Source organism: Sphaerodactylus townsendi, linkage group LG07, assembly GCF_021028975.2.
Source record: "Sphaerodactylus townsendi isolate TG3544 linkage group LG07, MPM_Stown_v2.3, whole genome shotgun sequence".
NCBI classification, from domain to species: domain Eukaryota; kingdom Metazoa; phylum Chordata; class Lepidosauria; order Squamata; family Sphaerodactylidae; genus Sphaerodactylus; species Sphaerodactylus townsendi.
The window spans coordinates 109,356,108-109,375,988 of NC_059431.1; positions in this window are offsets into that span (position 1 = coordinate 109,356,108).

Consider the following 19,881-nt stretch of genomic DNA (forward strand, 5'->3'; position numbering starts at 1 on the left):
CTGGATTCCTCCTCCTCATCTGTATTTCCAAATGAAACCCAACTTAGATTTTAAGAGGGATATTATCAGAAATGGAAAAGGAGTTCAAGTCTGATAGTGTGATCCCACCTTGTGACCCTTAACATTCACCAGACTTACAACAAAAGAACCTTTACATCTGTTTTCTGTTTCATAAACAATTGTGTGCAGTATAATAATGAAATATGGCAAACCAATACAGAAACAATAATCAACATATAATAATTCTGGCCTGCTATGCAAAACAAACTAGCAGGTCTCTTAACAATTCTGAGGAAAATAATATGTATATAACACCCATTATAACATTTTATAACAGGAAACCAAAATACAAACTAATAGTCAATATAAACACAATATCCCCTTCTCAACAATTAATACAAACATTATCATACCTGAAATACAGGCCTCAACAATTCTGAGGAAATTGAGCCTTTTCTTCCTTATATGGAAAATCTGAGCTCTTTAGCTCCCCCTAACGGACCCTGGGTTACACAAACAGAGCTTAGCTATAGTATAGTACCATAGTATAGTTACCGTATATACTTGAGTATAAGTTGACCCGAATAAAAGTTGACTTATACACGAGTATATATGGTATTATATGACCCAGTATAGCATACTGGGTTATACCAATGCCCTACCTCACACATCTAAATTACCCAAACCCCGATGAGCCTTTACCCTGTTACACTGCAATGTGCTTCTTTCAGAAGGGTGATATAAAAAGATCCCAATGGAAAACAATTATGTCCTTGTGGAGATGGAAGTGTAGAAATGGTAGAACATGCTATGTTTGACTGTGCTAATTACAACATATCTGTGGTGTTTATATCACTCCAGTACTCACAGACTATCCAGAAAGACACCGATTGTTCTACCTTTCACTGATTCTTCTACCTGCTCTCTAAGGGGGATTCTGCATGGGCCAAAAACAGCGGTGTGAAAATGGTGTAAACCCTTTTACACCATTTTAAATCATTTTCACACTATTTTCACATTGCTGTTTTTGGTCCATGCAGAATCTTCCAAAGAATCCTGAAATTTCATGTCATGTTGCAAAATTTGGTCTGATTGCAAGAAGAATTAGGAGGATCCTGATTAATTCTATTGAAATCTAAAGTGGTCCTATTGTTTTAATCTGCACTTATTTTATTTAACTACTGTATTTTGTATTTTATCTTGTTTTATCCTGTGCTAGTCTTGATCTGGGAATAAACTTTGATTAATTGTTCCTTTGTAGCATTTTTCTTCTTTTTCTTCCAATGAAAAAGTTCCTATTTTGTAAACTCTTATATGGAACAAAACAAAAAAAAATGTTCTTTTTACTGTGGGTTAAAACCAGACTCTACCAGACTTACTTTGCTTGACATTTACAGAATGAAAATTGGAACTAAATATCCTGACTGCTCATGAATATTTCTCTTCATTCAGTTTTGCAAAAGACCACTCATGTTTCCATTATGGGATGCCATTTAAAAAAGAGCCCTTTGACTTACAAAAACATTTATGATGTGACAGTTATCTTTGGTCCCATTTAATGCCATCCAGTTTGCTTACCTAAACAGACAAATAAGCAAACAAAGATACATTCAGTGAATTCAAATGGATTTTCTTCTTTGAGAAGACAATTCAAAGGACGAATTTTTATCAGTTAGATTTCCAGGGGCTTGTCAAAGACTGTTCCTGCAGTCTGAGATGAAAAATTACAGATTTATGGAAAGATTAAACAGTTTGCCAATTTGTTTGATAAACACTGTCTGTTTGATCCCTCAATTTGTTTACCATCAAGATATTAATCCTCTGCAATGAGGAAGTAGTTTGCATTAACATTAATGTCTGACACGCCAAGGGATCAATAAAAGAAGAAGCCCAGCACACTTAAAAGAGCATATAACACATAAAAATAAATTGATTCCATTAGAGGTCTTGTCCTATGCATGAATTTGTTCCAAATGATCAGCCAAAAAATGTTGCTGAGTGATGAATGTTCAGCATTGCTAAGGTATTGCTATAACTATTTTGCCAGCTTTTAATTTTTTATTTTTTTTTCAGTCAAGAAAAGAAAAAAGACATTACTTGAAGTGGAAATGAGAACTGGTTGGTTTTGAGAGGCATTTTGGAAAGGATAAAGGTTTCATGGATAAAAGGAGAATGTATAATGTCGAAATGTCTGGAACTATATGGAAAATGCAAAGGGAAAATTTTAGGGCATATATACAAATATGTGGTAGATGATAAGGAATTCATGATAAGAACATTGAAACAAAAATGGGAGAAGGAAAGATTTCTAGACATTGGTAATACTGAAACATTAATAGACAGTTGGAAGAATATAAAGATTGAGAAATATATGGAGTTAGAAAGAAAAGTGATATTAAAATGGTATAGAACACCAAAACAAGTTGCATATATGATAAAAGGACTTAGTTCTAAATGCTGGCACTGTGGAGATCAAGAGGCATATTATAGCCATATGTGGATAGAATGTGCAGAAGTAAAAAATTTTTGGACAATTGTATTATATATCGAGAAACTGGTGAAGATAAATATTGGTTTAAATAATGACTTAATATTCATGGGTGTAATGGAAGACAGAAGGGTGGATAAACAATAAAGTTATATGTATAACATAATGATTAAAGCAGTCCATGCAACAATAGCCTTGGGCTAGAAAGAAAAGAAAAAAATTGACACTTCAGAAATGGTTAGAATATATCTGGCAACAAGTGACACTTGATATTTTCGATATATTAACCAAAAATAAGACGTGGCAAGACAAACAGAATGAAATGTTGGAGATATGGATAACATACGTGGACTGGATGAAAGAAGCTCGAGTCAATGAAGAAATAGGGGAGAAGAGGCTACAGAGAATGAACTTACTGCTGTTTGTGTGACAAAACTATGAAGAAGAAGTAATGGGGGGAGGGAGAAAAAGGGGGGGGAAAGTCTTGTTTGAAAATGTATGAAGAAGGAAATTACTATAAACTGTAAAATTCAAATGATACAATAAAATTATTTTAAAAGACATTACTTAAAGAAAGGAGTTTAGTAATTTATTTTTTGAAAATATGAAACTGTTGATGGATTACTGGGGTAAAACAGAAAAAAATGCAAACCTGTTAGTGGTGGGCCATGGCACCACTGTGGCATAGCCCCACCACCTCCAGTAGGGCTTCCCAGTGGTACAGGGAGCTTGAGAAAGCCGCAAAGGTCCCCCACCTCCAAAAAGCCCCATAGGGTTAAATGGACACACACTTCCAAATGGGTGGCATATGAGTGAGAGCTAGTGCACCATGCAACTGGCCCTAAACCCTGGGACTAAGACAACTAACACCAGCTCCTCTCTGGGAATGTTCTGGCCTGCCCTTCCCTCACTCTGGCATCTAAGCAGGGCACCAGGGTAACCCTGTCTTGGCCCAAACTTCTGAGTTTGTGGTGGTGGGTTGTGTGACACGAGGCTGCCAGTGTATCTGCTGGGGTAACTGCCTTCTCTGCTGGGCTAAGTGCCCCAGGGAGGGCGAATGTGCCAGCACATCATCATCATCATCATCATCATCATCATCATCATCATCATCATCATCATCATCATCATCATCATCATCATCATCATCATCATTTAAATTTAGTATACCGCCCTATCCCTGAAGGGCTTATGGCCACACTGTTCCCATAATATTTTCAGCCCCCCCCCCTTTGGATGGGGCTGTTAACAAATAAAAGTATTTAAATTATCAATAATGGTTATTAAGTTGGAATGTTAAGTATGTAGTTAAAGAGCAAGTTATATCAATTTTTATTATTCACACTCTACGCAGATGAAATTGGGAGCAGTGGCGTAGTGCCAACGTGATGGGAGGTGCGCAACGCCCTGGGCGGAGCAGCAGCAGAGGCGTGACCAGGCAGTGGAGGGGGCAGGGTGGGGGCATTCCAGGGTGGGGTGGAGGCGGGCTGTACCATGACAGGGGCGCAGGATGCATGCATGCCCCAGGCGCAGTATCCCCTTGCTCCGCCCCAGATTTGGAGTCCTAGTGTATTTTGTCATAGTTTCTTATCTTTTTTTTCCTTTGATTTTTTGTAAGCATTTTAAGTACTAATAAAATCTGGCTGCACCAAAAAAGAAAAAAAGAAAGAAAAAGAGAATCACCCCCAATATAACCAGATTGATCTGTATCAAGGTGCCTAAAGCAAATCCACCTTTGGACTGGGCCTTGTCTGAGTGCAAAATGTTAGAAGGAACATCCCAAATCTTTTGGCTTTTGCTGGATCATAGGCTATTGGACAGATGACCAGCGTCATCACTATAACTAAGGACCAATTCTTATTACATCACTAGCGGGGCCTGGCCACGCATTGCTGTGGCTTATTGTGGTGAAATGGGAAAGGAACAGTAGCAGCAAATCAATTGCAGAGGCCAGCAGTACGTGCTTATGCAAACACGCAGCCTGATACTGTGCAATGTCATTGATGTGTGTGCCCGCATTCCTTGGGGGGGGGGATGGAAAGGCACCTCTCCCACACATCTAGGCAGGCTGGTCATGATCCTTTACCTGGGAGTAAGTTTGGTTGGTGTCAATGGGTGTCGCTTCTGAGGGGTGCGACGCAGCCATTCAAAGTATGTCACGGTTGCTGTACCGAGCTTACTCCTGAGTAATGCGTGCCTGGTTTTCTTAACTGTAACCGCAGTATTCAGGGAATCTAGGGTGCCTAGCCCCTCCCTCCCTTCCCTTGCATGTCACCCCTCACTCTCTTCCCTCCCTCACTTCTCTTCCCTTGCATGCCACCCCTCCCTCTCCGTCCCTTCCCTCTCCCTCGTGTGTGTGTGTGTGTGTGTATGTGTTTCACTTCCACTCGAGTTACTGCCTATGTACTGTTTTCACTGCTCATATCTGGCCATCTGAGCGAACATTCTAAGCAGCACGAACATTCTAAGGATGACAGTTACACACAGGCAGCTGCATGTCCTTCACCAGGGAGTGCCAGGAAAAAGGTGTTTTACCTGGGACAGGTGAGAAATTTCAGGTATGTGAACATCTAAAAACACTCTTGGCCCAGCAGTTACTGAGTTATACTATCATCAACAAATACACTGTTAGCTTTTTATATATAGAGATTAGGTGACATTTATATGCCACCTCTTCAAAGTCTTGCTTGAGGGGGTTCACAATTCAAAAACACAACATTAAAACACAAGCCACCTATTATTTGAGAACATTCTGAATTCTCAAAAACACCCTTTGTTCTTTGTTTCCCATCTTTCGAAAGATGCCACTGTATTACTTAGGATGGTATTTTTTACTTAAGAATGAATCCTACTGAAATTTAATAGAAAGTAAAATGTATCCTAGGCATAACTTACCCTGTGTTCTGACACCATCTCACTGATAATTCCAATTTGCTCCTGATGATGGTACGAAGCTAATATGATTACATCAGGATACACAACAATAATGGCATGCTTCAAAGCTTTATGCATTATCTTATTAATTTAGAATATTTCTATGCATTCTCTTTAAAGACCTGCCTGAGGGGGCTTACAATTAAAAAACACAACATTAAAGCACAAACCATTAAAACCACGCCATTAGACATAAGGCAGATATGAGGTTTTGATGTCACTCCACATTCCTTGCAATTTTGCCATTCTGTTGTACCAAGCAGTTGTTCCCAACTTTCTCCATATTTTGTCAAGTGTCGGTATGCAGAGAGACATCAAGATTTTGACCTGAATCATTTTCGGCTCCTGTGCTACCTTGAGAATCTTGCCTCTTGTAAATATGATTGAAATTATTGTCGAAGGCATATCCGGCAACAGATAAAGAAGCTTTGAATTAAATTAAAGTTATAGCCCCGAGATCGTTGTGGGAGACAAACTTCAAAGACCATAAGAACTGCATTCATAAGAACAAACATAAGAACAGGTTTGCTCGGCTGAATAAAAGTTTCTTAGCAACTGGCATTTTTAATGCCGTTTTCCCCCAGAACTTATCCATTATGGATTATTTATCCCATTATCTCTTGGTGTTGCTAAGTAAAACAAATGTATTGTTTTTCTCCCAACATTAGCATACTAAAGGCTTTAGTCCTTGAATATACGAACAATCATAAATGTAATGGAAGATGTGCAAAACCTTTGTTAATGGACTTAACTTAGCTTCACTAATTACAAATGAAAACGATTAAAAGCCTTTTATAACATAATGGCTGTCCTAACTTTTGCTGAAACTATTATTATTCTTTTTTGTGGGACTTCTTATGAGATTAATCATGCATTTCATTGTGCTGTTATTTAGAGCTTCTTCGAAACTGCTGGGGGGGTACGCATGGTTAGATTCACAAAAGCCTTCCTTTTGTATCAAGAATTTGTTCGTAGGTTTAGTCAAAATCCATCACTGTGACAGGATGTCATTTTGATGCAATTGAGTATCAGTAAAGCACACAAAACATTGAACAGAAAGTTAACAGTCTCTGGAGTCAAGCAATTTCTGACTGGAGAATCGAGTTGAGACCATTTTCCCCCTCTGTTTTTCACAATGGAAAAAACAAATTTTTCAGTCAGATTGCATTCTTTGGAGGAGTCTATGAGGGGCTCTGGGAAGTTATTGTTTGAGGTAAAGGCACCAAATTTTCACCTTAGCTGTAGGTGCCTTTTATAAGCTTTAGTTTACTTAGGAGTCCAGTTTTATAGGCACCCAGTTTTTCTCCATTTGGGGCCCCATAAAATTGGACTCCACAACCCAATCTTCACCAAGCATTTATTTATTTATCAGTCTTATATACCGCCCAACCCCTGAAGGACTCTGGGCAGTGAACAACATAAAATTACAAATACATAATAGACTTTAAATAATTTAAATTAAAATGCAGCAAATAATAATAATGGGACTTCTTGTAAGGAGAGGCACTTGAAGCTCCACTGACAATTTGGTGCCAATATAAAAATACGCCCCCCCCCCCAATCCCTGGAATGATTTGCCATATGGTAACATAGAGGCATTCCCCTTTCAAAAGTTAAAGGAATGGGCCCCAAAATTTTCTCCATTATATTCATTGTATCCAATGGAGGATGGATGGGGCACCCTGTTTGGGGGTCCATAAAAATGGAACCCCTGACCCAATATTCACAAAACTTGGAAGGGGGGATCTTGTAAGGAGAACTGCCTGCACCTACACTGCAAATGTGGTGTTGTTATCTCAAAAATGCTCCCCCCAAACCCACAATAGCTGGGTGTGTCTGGTTGACTCCATTAAACTGTTGGCTTTCTTCAGCTGAAAAAACCCCCCAAAAGCCAAAATAGCTTCTTTTTTTTGCTTTTTTGAGTTTTATGCATCTGAATGAACGGCCCTACTTCAGTGGTGGGATCCAAAAATTTTAGTAACAGGTTCCCATGGTGGTGGGATTCAAACTGTGGCGTAGCACCAATGGGGCTGGGCGGGGCACAATGGGGGCGTGGCCGGGTATTCCAGGGGTGGGGCATTCCTGGGCGGGGCTGTGGCAAGGACACAGCCGCTGCGCCGGTCCTTGGGCGGGAAACGAATGCACGCAGGCACACGCTGCCATGCACGCCGGTGCACCTACTACTAGACTGCTTCAAGTTCTGCGCGCTACTGCTGAGAGGAGGGGCGTAACTAAGGCAAAAATCACGTGGCAAAATCACCAATTAGTAACCCCCTCTCGGCACACACAAATAATTAGTAACCTACTCTCAGGAACCTGTGAGAACCTGCTGGATCCCACATCTGCCCTACTTTCAATAGCAGCCAGTCCAGCTGCAGGGGCACACTTCTTCTCTTCCCCCCTGCTGCATCTGTCTTGTGGGGAGAGGGCAGTGGTACCAAAAATAATGGCCCCCAAATTCTGAAACAAATAATTGAAATGGAATCCTGAACCAATAACAATGCTCCTGACAAATAATGCTAATAAAAGGCACGCCCGCCCTGAAATCTTGAAACAAAATTAATATTTTTTTTTTACAAAAACACTCCTTGACAAAACATTTGTAGGATTTTTTAAAAAAAGAAGCTAAAACAATACAATAAAATTAGTGAAGGGTTTCAAAAGGGTGAATGACCTTGTGCTATTTTTCATGTTGCTATTGAATTTCCTCTAAAGCAGAGTTCTAGATGGATTTTGAGGAGACAGCAATAGAAGTTAGAAGTAGTTCTCCAACATTAACAAAAATGTTCCCCTGGTTTTATATAGTTCCCAGCTCATGATGAGATAAGCATAGTTATGAATGGGTTGAGAAAGGCAAGTGATTATCATGCTGGGCTGGGAGTCCACATTGCCTCTCTGTCTTAACAGACAGTTGTCTGTTGTCTTGCTTTAGTTGTTGGTTCTCAGACTGACTGACCTCACAAAGGCCGTTTCCTCACGGCCACGATGGGGGTTGGGTCGGCATACATGACGCCGACCCAACCCCCCTGGGACCATTTGCACAAACGGTCCCAGAAACCACCGGGAAGACGGCGCCGCTGAGCCGCTGAGGAAGGAAGGAGGTTGACCTACCATCTCTGCGGCCTTCCGGTGTGTTGCTGAGGCCTGGGGACACACCCCCTGCCCTGTGAGACCGCTCCGGCATCGCAGGGCAGGGGGGCGTGTCCCCAGGCCTCAGCGATGCGCCGGACGGCCGCAGAGATGGTAGGTCGACTGGTCACAGTGGGGAGGGATGGCGCCTTTGAGCTCGAAGCCGCCGTTTTCTGTAAACCTCACTGGGAAGCGAGGTTGGAAAACGGCAGCTTTGCGCCGCTCGGGAGGCACGAGGGCGGCGCGGCTGCGCAGCAGCAGGGCCCCCTGTGTGAACAGCTCCCTGGGGATGGTGTTTTTGCCATCCCCAGGGCACTGTTTATGGCCCGTGCGGAAAGGGCCAGAGTTAATGAAATAACAAACAAAGATGAAAAATGGGTTGATCCAAAGGTGACCAAATAATGACAAATAATATTGGAGGAAACATGAATCTGAAGCTATTAATATGGGCAGGTAGATGCACAGCACAGACAACATTCAATTCATGGATATCCCCAGAAATAGATCAGAAACAGCTCATGATGTTAACCCACTAGGGGGAAATAATCAAGTTGACTTGAGTGAACTGTTGTTTCACAGAACTCTTCTTTAGGCATAATGTTAAATTAAAATGTATTTAATTTCTGGGATAGGGCAGGATAAAAATATGAAAAGGAAGGAAGGAAGGAAGGAAGGAAGGAAGGAAGGAAGGAAGGAAGGAAGGAAGGAAGGAAGGAAGGAGGATTCTGTAGGACTCACAAGTTAACCAATTTGGTGAGTCTTGATGAGGGGTTTTGTTTTGTTTCATTTTGTTGCAGTTATTACTTTCTCCTTACAAAATAGCTTTGAAACCACACAACCCCCCTCCCCCCAATGTTTTAGTACACTGGAAACCAAAACGCTTGGGGACCATGGGTGTTAAAATGCTAATAGTGTGCAGTTTCCAGTATATCATTCAATAACAAGTCCATTATGAATTAATTTAGTATGCTGATAATTAGCTGTTATACATCAGAAAATTTCAAAGGTTGATGACAAAGAAAGAAAATAAACTAAAATCAGTCAATTTACTGCAGCACTTCTATTGCTTGATTGTAGACCAGTTGCATGTCAGCAGTATTTAGGATGAAATGGAAAGGCTGCTATATCAGGACAAGGACATGAATTGTGATGTTGTGTTGTCACCACAAATGATCACTTTGAACAAACAACCATGGTCGGTTGGTACAGACTGTGCTTGGTTGTACATACCAGCCCTGATTGTTTGTTCAGAACCGTGCTTGGCTGTACATACCAGCCTTGATTGTTTGTTCAAAATTGTTATTTGTGATGGCACCACAACATCCCAATTCATGTCCTTGTCCAGGTATATCAGTCTTTCCATCATATCCTAAATACTGCTGACTTTTGAAGTCACATTTACTCCAATTGACAGACCTCATTAGAATGATTTAAATTCGCTTGATCCACTCAAACCACGGGGGAAGAAATGAAAGATGCATGCTATTGGGAGAAGCGTGCAAATAGCTACAGAGAAAGTGGGAACCATGCTACTTTAGGTAATATGCAACTGGTGTACTTCAAAATCACCAATAAGTATGATACTATCAAAGCACATACTTTGGTTGTCAAAGTGGTCACCCGTTTTATTTTCCTCTTGCACAGATCCTATTTATGGTAGCTCAAAGTGGAGTGGTACTTGGCTAAACGAGGCCTTCCCCCAACCCACTGCAGCCTGCTGTTCAGTCTACAAATTATACTGGAAGACGGTTGCTCAACTTCTAAATAAACCATAGGTAAAAAATGGGGGGCCGGAAAAGGGAGGGGAAGTCAGCGAAAATCACCTCCTTTTCCACTGCTGCTGTGAAGGTGACTTCCACCAGTGGAAACAAGTTAGGCCTCGGGTCCTTGTTTGGAGTCATCAGAAGATATTTGATAGTTGGTACTCTTCTTCAGTCTACAAACTGCAGCATGTCGGGTTGCATGAGGGATAATGGAGTTATTAGCATAAGGACATGTGTTCCCGCTGGATCAGATCAGTCTCCCATCTAATTTAGCATCTGCTTTCAAAGAGAGGTCAACTAGTTGCCCTGGTTGACCAACAAACAGGGCATACAGGTCAAGGTCTCCTCCTGGTATTACATCCTACCGATGGTCTTGCTTTTCAGAGTGGAGTAGATTAAAAGAGATTTGATTGTGTTGGGTAACACAAGCAGAAGTTTTGGTGAGGTTCATTTACTGTAGGGTATGGCTGTGGAAGGGAGGTGTAGCTCACGGTGAAGGCAACTAGTGGAACAAAATTTCAAGGGCCCTGATTATCTTATGGATCTATGGAAATGGGCAAGTAATATTGTTTGCTATAAGATTATATTTTGTTTGGGTCTGGATGGGATAAGGGGAGCTTACCGATATAATGAATTGTCATCTTGGGAAAGGCAAACAAGCTTGCTTGTTTCCCATTTTCTGTCACCTCTGATTACATCTTTCATCAAGTAGTTTGCCCATATTAGAGCCTGTGTACCTCAGACCACTCTACTTTGGACCTCTTCCAACTCAGCCATTTTCTGCTGGTTTTCACGTTGACAAAGAAACCCTCTTTGTTTATTTATCGTGCTTGTATCCTGCTCTTCCCCCTTCGAGCATAGCACGGCCTACACAGTTTTCCTATTAGCTTTACACAATAAACCTGTGATTGGTAAGTCTTCCCTAGGCCAAGTCCACCATCAAATCCTATCTACCCTGCCAGCTCTGTAATCCTCGCTGTTTACTTCAGACAAAGTGAGGGAAAAATCGAAACCTCTCTAGGTCCCTGTGACACAGAAGTGAAGTCTGTGGAGGGAAATCAGGGAAGGTTAACAGAAAAGTGGCTAACAGAAAAGATAAATTAAAATGCTGCCTCTGCTTTGAACAGCGTTCTGCCAAACAAGAGGAAACTTTTATGAAGGTTGGATAAGTTCGTTGCAGTTGCAGTTTTGGTACATCAGGGCACAAACAAATTAATGTATTAACAGGTGAGTGAAGATGGACAATTCAGCATCAAATAACAACGAAATTAAGTCAGCTCAAAGATGGAATACTAGTGAAAAATTAAGGTGACATGGAGAAGGGGTTTAACTGCCCCAAATAAGAATAATTGGTTATCCATTACAAGAAAAGCTTAATTAAAAGATCTGTAGCTGTGCAAGATAAGAATCTAAATATAAAGACCAACATTTGTGGGTCAGGAGACACTGTGGCTCAGATTGACATTGTATATAGAAGGTCCAATGTTCAGATATTCACATCTCCAGTTAAAAGTATCAGGCAATAGGTCAGTGGTGGCAAACCTATGGCATGGGTCCCAGAGGTGGCACTCGGAGCCCTCTATGTGGGCACATGCAAACAGAGTTTGTCATGTGGGAGGGAAATCCCCCCCCCCCCATCTAGGCTGGCCTGGGCCGCTGGGCTCGATTATTAACATTAAACCTAGTTTTGGGGAAGCAGTGTAGGTAACCCAGTGCTGTTAAACCCCACTGATTTTCATGCAAAAAACTAAAGTGTGATCTTTACCTGGGAGTAAGCTCGGTTGCTGGCAATGGGGCTTGCTTCTGAGTAAACCCTCCTCAGGTCGTTATTCACCCGTTCAAAGAGTTGCACAGTTGCTTCAAAGCAAAGCCACCGACTACCACCAAGCTTACTCCCAAGTAACGCACGCCTCGGAGCCAACCCTTTTTTCTAAACTAAAACTTCAGTATTCAGGTTAAATTGCCGTGTCGGCACTTTGCGATAAATAAGTGGGTTTTGGGTTGCAGTTTGGGCACTCGGTCGCGAAAAGGTTCGCCATCACTGCAATAGGTGATGTGATGATCTTCCCTTATGGAAGAGAGCTGCTCTACAATCCAAAGAGGCAATACTGACCTTGATAGACCAATGGACTCAGTATAAGGCAGCTTTATGGATTCAAGACTTTCCCCTTCGCAGCCTCACACTGCATTCACTCTGTGAGTTAGCAGTGCGGAAACTTTCCCTTTGTGACTTTCCTCATGCCTACACTGAACGCTTGGAATACGTCAGCACAGGCAGATCGGCTGCTTTCCCCAGCAGAGACAAATTAGTATTGAACATGACATATATACTGTTATCTACAAGTGGGTCAATTAGTAGCACAGGGTGTTCTTTGCTCAAAAAATACTCTTGTCTAAGCAGAATTACATGGATCACATGCATATTATAACTTGCAGCTGGCTTAACTGAGCATCAGCTTGTATATCCAGTTCTCACTTTGTATGTGGGGATATATCTGGCAGTAATAGTCTCAAACCTATTCAAGACACTTCTAACCTATTCCTAAATCCTTAAGACACACTCGGAACACTCACGCACAACAGGAAAGGCACCATTTTTGCATCAGGAATGGAAAATCACAAATGTCGACGGCATCTCCATTCCTCAGGGACGTGCCTCATTCCAGTCCACATGGTTTAATGTGAAGAGATTTCTTTTTCCCCATCTTAAGTTTCAAGTACAATTTATCTGTCTCCCTGAATTTGCACTGAAAGGAAAGACAGGAAATGGTAGAGTCTGTCCCTTTTAGGAGAGGGAATTAGCAAGGGCAGGCCTTGAGTTGTGAGAGGGGGTAACCGACATCTTTGCCATCTGTGTCCACAAGAGTATTTCTCTGTTAGAAAACCACAGGAGACCAGAAAGTAAAGTTTAGCAATATTTATTAATAAAATAAAATAGAATAATTAACACAGAGAAGTACAAATGCTAAAAATACTAGCGCACGGAAGATTCAGGAGATTCCTAGGATTTAGAAATAAGCGAGGGGATAGATTTGGAAGAGAGTAGGTCGTTGTGGGGAGGGTAATAGTTACCTGTCTTGTAGAGGAATAGGTTCCAAAGGGACCTATCCAGCACTGGCACTATCCAATCCAAAGTGAGGTTGAGTGGTTCTCAGAGGCATGCTTGCCTGTCAAACCTGCCCATGGTGAAGTTTGTGGCATCCTTTCAATAATTCTATCATAGCGTAGGCAAGCATGCCAAGAGAACCAGCCAACAGTGGTTAAGAGCAGGTGGAATCTAATCTGGAGAACTGGGTTTGATTCCTCACACCTCCACATGAAGCCTACTGGGTGACCTTGGGCTAGCTACAGTACTCTCACAATTCTCTCAGTCCCACCTACTTCACAGGGTGTCTGGGGAAAGGAACTGAAGGAGTTTGTCAGCCACTTTGAGACTCCTCCTCCTCCTCCTCTAAGTGACTCACCAAGCTGAATGCATTCCACAATCATGTAAGGTGGCCTGCCACCAGAGACTTGATACATCCCTTTGTTTTTGCTGTTGCCTGCCCAGGGCTCGAGAAACAGGGAGTGACCACATCTGGTTCTCCACAAGACATGGCTGGGGGTAGTGTTTGACTAAATGAGTCGACACTGAGCTGGTCTGTTCTAAAGCTTCCATAAAATAGATCTAATCAAAGATTTTTGTCCACAGGGGTGTCTTCACAGCTGAGTACTTTCCAGACTTCAAACATGCCTCCTATCTCAGAGCATCACTGGACAATGATTACACCGGGGGAATCAAATCAAAACAATGCTGCTGCGATCACCATGGTGATGGTGGCAAGAGCCCAAACAGATTGGTCATGAAGCAGCATGTTCCATCGCAACGGGAGTTTGTTTTCTTCTGATAATGTTTTCCTATGAATAACTCAACAGCTCACAAGCCACTCAGTAACAGAATGGAGAATCAAGATCTCCAGTGCCCTCAGACTGAGGAGAAATGAAGGAACAGCCGGTCTGTTATCTCCTTACGTTTTATGACTAGCCACCCTATATTCCATGTTATGATGAGACTTCAGCTGCTAAAGGGACTCTAGTCAGTGGGAAAATGTTGAATAAGTAAGTAAAGCATCGTTAAATGTACTCGCCTGATAGTGCACTAGCAAAGACCTATCATTACAAAGGAACAGTGCCAACCAACTTTCTAGAAAGATCCATAAAAGGCTACTAGCCATGATGACTAAAAGGATCTAAACCAGTGATGGCGAACCTTTTTGAGTCCGAGTGCCCAAACTGCAACTCAAAACCCACTTATTTATCGCAAAGTGCCAACACGGCAATTTAACCTGAATACTGAGGTTTTAGTTTAGAAAAAACAGTTGGCTCCGAGGCATGCATTACTCAGGAGTAAGCTTGGTGGTAGTCAGTGACTTTGCTTTGAAGCAACTCTGCAACTCTTCCAATGGGTGAATCACAACCCTAGGAGGGTTTACTCAGAAGCAAGCCCCATTGCCAGCAACCGAGCTTACTCCCAGGTAAAGGATCACGCTTTAGTTATTCGCATGAAAATCAGTGGGGTTTAACAGCGCTTAACAGGGTTACCTACACTGCTTTCCCAAAACTAGGTCTTAGATTTAATGCAAATAATCGAGCCCAGCAGGCCAGGCCAGCCTAGATGTGTGTGGGGAGGGGCACTCTGTTTGTGCGTGCCAACAGAGAGGGCTCTGGGTGCCACCTCTGGCACCCGTGCCATAAATTCGCCACCACTGATCTAAACCCTGAAGAGACAGAGACAATACTGGTTGGAAAGATGGAGGTCCTTGAAGGAGATTGCTCTCCCCACTTTTGATGGAGCTTGGGGTATCCTTGCTGATTCAGTTAAAAGCCTTGCGGTTCTGCTGGATTCAACTTTATTACTGGAGAAGCAAGTGAATGCAGCTGCAAAAAATGCTCTCTACCAACTCAGCCTACATCACATGATAGCTTCCTCTCTTGATATGGCTGTTGTGGCTATTTTGATCCATGCCACAGTAACATTGAAGCCAGACTACTGCATTTTACGTTGGTTTCCCCTCAAAAAATGGTGAGTAGTGCAAAATGCTGCAGCACATCTACTATCAATAGCCAGACAGAGCATGCATAGTTATTCCCATTCTGCAGTCACCCCATTGGCTGCCATTTGTTACGGGACTCCATTTAAAATACACACAAAGCCCTTCGTGGCCTTGGTCCCTCGGACCACCTCTCTCCTGACGCTTATGTCAACAGAGGCTTTTGCAGGTGGTAACCTGCAATGGGCAAAACCAACAACTGCCTGTACACATACCTCTTCTGATGTGAGACCCACCTGGCTGGCAACTATAAGAACTTTAGAATTGGAGTTATTGGAATGGGTATGGAAGGAAAGAAGTGCACTGGCATTTTGTGTCTACATACATACCTGCATGGGCATTCGGGACAGGTATGTCAAGATGTATCAGTTCCCCGCTTTAAGAAGTTAATCTTCTAGGGTGGAAAGGAGCTGAAAATGGAAGAGCCAGTGCTTGTATATTCAGTTGTAAAATACCATTTCCACTATCTCCCTAGGAGACAGTGAGTGATTTACCAGTGACAGCAGGGGCAGTCTTAGCCACAGGGCATCTGGAGCATGTGTCACGTGTGGTCCTGCCCCACAACGTAGTGGGGAAAATGCATCCAGCCAGCTGCCATGCACCCCTATGATGCTCAGCCAGTCGTCAGTTGCTGCTGCCTGCCCCTCCAGAACTCAAAGAGTGGTGAACTTCTGGTGGAATGGCATTTCAAGCTGGTTGAGCCTCTGAGAGCTTCCAGAGTACACATTGCTGACAGGGGCTATTTTTGCCAGCCGTAGAGCAAGTTTTTCTCAGCTCTTGCCTCCCCGGATCATGGGGATCCTAAATTGTGCGGGTGGACTGGAAGGGTCTGGATTTGAGACTCACTGGTTCTGAGAAAATCCAGAGTCAACAGTGTGAGCGAGCCATTGTGCTCTTGGAAACAGCCTTCCGCTCCTTTGTATTTTTTCCTCCTTGTTAATCCTTATTTTTTTTCTCGATCGGCTTTTAGATCTAGAATTTGCAAATTTGCATCTAGCAGCCAAACGAACCTGCTCTCCAACACAACTCCTAATTCCATTTGAGCAGAGACGTATGGCCTACTACCTCCATACCTTAACGAACCCACGCGCAAGGAGAGCCCTTACCATTGCGCGTTTTAACGTTATGCCCTCTGCCCTATGAAAGGGTAGGTTCAGCAATTTAGATAAACCCGCAAGGTTATGTAGTTGCAAACTTAATGTGGTTGAAACCCTGACTCACCAACTCTTGCACTGCGCCAGATTTGATAACATCAGATCTAAATATACCAACCTACATTTTTTCTTCCAATCTGGGCTGCCTGATCTGACTAGGTTATCTCTATTGTTAAACAACTCGGACCCCGGACTTTGTGAAGAGATCGCCAATTTCATTGCGGAGATAGTTGAGAGTTCCCAGTAGAACGTATTTGTTGTGCTCCCCGTGGGGCCTTTTATCTATCATGTATTCATGCAATTGTTCCCAATTTATGTAACTCTTTCTGACTATGCCAATAAAGGCTTATGTATGTATGTATGTATGTATGTATGTATGTATGTATGTATGTATGCATGTATGTATGTATGTATGTATGTATGTATGTATGTATGTATTTTTCTCTCTCTTATTTTCTCCCTTTTCTTTTCTTATCTTTTTTTATTTTTCAGAACTCAGACAGTGGCTGGCCACTGCATCTGATCCTCTAGGGGGAAAGTAATGGCTGTCTGGCCAACTCATGCATACACACCTTCCAGGTCTCGAGCAGCAACCACAGAGCATGCAACTGCCTTGTTTGAAACTGGGGAGGGCAGGTAAAATGTGAGTCAGTGATTTTCAGGCCTCATTCTGAACTTTTGCCCAGGGCTCTGGAATCGCCAAGAATGCTGCTGAGGAAGAGGTACCAGAAAATAGGAACTGTCACTGTCCCTGGTTACTATATGTGGTCCAGAAGACACTAGACATGTGTCACTGTAAATGTGGCCAACTTCACAGTCAGCCCAAATCTTTCCTAAAATAGTTTGCACATAAAGAAGAAGAAGAAGAAGAAGAAGAAGAAGAAGAAGAAGAAGAAGAAGAAGAAGAAGAAGAAGAAGAAGAAGAAGAAGAAGAAGAAGAGGAGGAGGAGTTTGGATTTATATCCCCCCTTTCTCTCCTGTAGGAGACTCAAAGGGACTTACAATCTCCTTGCCCTTCCCCCCTCACAACAAACACCCTGTGAGGTAGGTGGAGCTGAGAGAGCTCTGAGAAGCTGTGACTAGCCCAAGGTCACCCAGCTGGCGTGTGTGGGAGTGTACAGGCTAATCTGAATTCCCCAGATAAGCCTCCACAGCTCAGGTGGCAGAGCGGAGAATCAAACCTGGTTCCTCCAGATTAGATACACGAGCTCTTAACCTCCTTCTACCAGCTACCACTCTTAACAGCTGCTAGTTTTAGTCCAGCCCCACCAATATAAAGTTGCCAGCATCACTGAGTACAACAGCATGGACTGTAAGAAAAATATGCTCTACGAAGCATGCATTTATAAGTATAAACTAACAACATTTACTGTAAATGGATTACCTAGCAGGCTAGATTACCTAGCAGAATGGGATAGGATATTGCAGAGTAAGCAAATATAGTCTACAGCAGCAGAGGAAGAGCCATTAGCAATGTGTCATAGTTGGGGCGAGCCTCAGGCAAGTGGCACAGTGAGGGAATAGGAAGGACCACGTTACAAAAATGCAAGAATACTCCTATTGTCTCCTCTGAAATATTGGAAAGTAGGCGAAGGAGATAAATAATCCTGGTATAAGTGAGCAGCAGTGGCGTAGGAGCAGCAGTGGCGAAGCAGTGGCATTGCAGCAGTGGTGTAGGAGCAGCAGTGGCGTAGGAGGTTAAGAGCTTGTGTATCTAATCTGGAGGAACCGGGTTCGATTCCCCGCTCTGCCGCCTGAGCTGTGGAGGCTTATCTGGGGAATTCAGATTAGCCTGGGCACTCCCACACATGCCAGCTGGGCGACCTTGGGCTAGTCACAGCTTTTTGGAGCTCTCTCAGCCCCACCCACCTCACAGGGTGTTTGTTGTGAGAGGGGAAGGGCAAGGAAATTGTAAGCCCCTTTGAGTCTCCTACAGGAGAGAAAGGGGGGATATAAATCCAAACTCCTCCTCCTCCTCCTCCTCCCCTTCCTCTTCCTCTTCCTCTTCCTCTTCCTCTTCCTCTTCCTCTTCAAGTGCACATGTTCAGTAGAGACTTTAGAACTGGAATCTACCCAAAGCTGAACTGGAGAAATTTGAACCTGTGGCAGTAGATCATAGATTTTTGAATGAAACATTGTTATTGCACATTGACTGGACTATTTTGGAACCTTTCGGAAACAGACAGGTGGCCATGCTGATCATATAAAGTTCCAACAGGTTTGTGACCTGATGTTGCCCATTACAAATGATAGACAGTGCAGGAGACTTTTCTTCAAAAGCCTGTCACTTCTGGCTCCCAAGTGCACTTTTTGGGGGATACCTGTTTAAATGGAAGATTTGGGGGAATACATATCTGATGCAGATGTAGTGTCTTTCCTACTACTACGAGGAAGCCCCTCTGGAGGCTTCAACACTGTGGCCCCTCTCATCCTTCCTGGACTCAGTTTCTACTGGTTTTTCTTGCTCTCATTTGAACCCCATGAAAGAGAATTAAACAAGGAGGGTTTTTTAATAGCTCTCAATTTCCTTATTTTGACCCGAATTCAGAGCACCACCTTCAATCCTTTCCTCCCCAGCCAGCAACACACAATTATTCTTAGCCTGGCTTTGTTGGAACTCATCCCTAACACACAAATTCATCATTCATGAATTGATAAGGATAGTGTTATCTAAACAATATAGTCAAGATGGAAAACTTATGCCGAGGAAGTGGATTTTTCCAAGAAACTGGCAAAAAACCAGGGAGCTTGTCTGAATTGTGGACTATTGGACATCGAGACTCTCAATTTGAGGACTCCATTAGAAGACTGCATGGCATATACTGAATGCTTAATGTGTTTGCTGAAAATTCTCAAGTCTGATGTGTCTGGGGTATTACTGTTACTGTGCTTCTTGCATACATAGGTGCATGGAAATACTAAAAAGAATTGCACTTTGCACTTATATTAGTTAGGTATGTAGCCTGGGTATAGTTTGTCTAGGTTTCAATTTGGTTTCTCCAGTTTAGACTATAAGAGCGGCCGCGACTTACCGTGGCCGCCATTGCTGGTGGGGAAGGGACAGCCTCCTAGGTAGCTGCTGCCTTCTCCGTTGCCTCACGAGCTTCCAATAGCTCACGAGGTTTCAGGCTTGCAAGTGCCATGCAGGCGCGACAAGCCTCCGGGGCACCAGGCAGTGACGCATGGCGCCCTGACGTCACTGGAGGAGGTGGGGCCAGGCAGCCTATTTTAGGCCTAATCCCTCCCCATTTGCCAGAGCGAACACATTTCCCACTCACCTCTTCCCGTTTTGACATTTTGTTGATGCATGCTTATTTTGTTGAAGG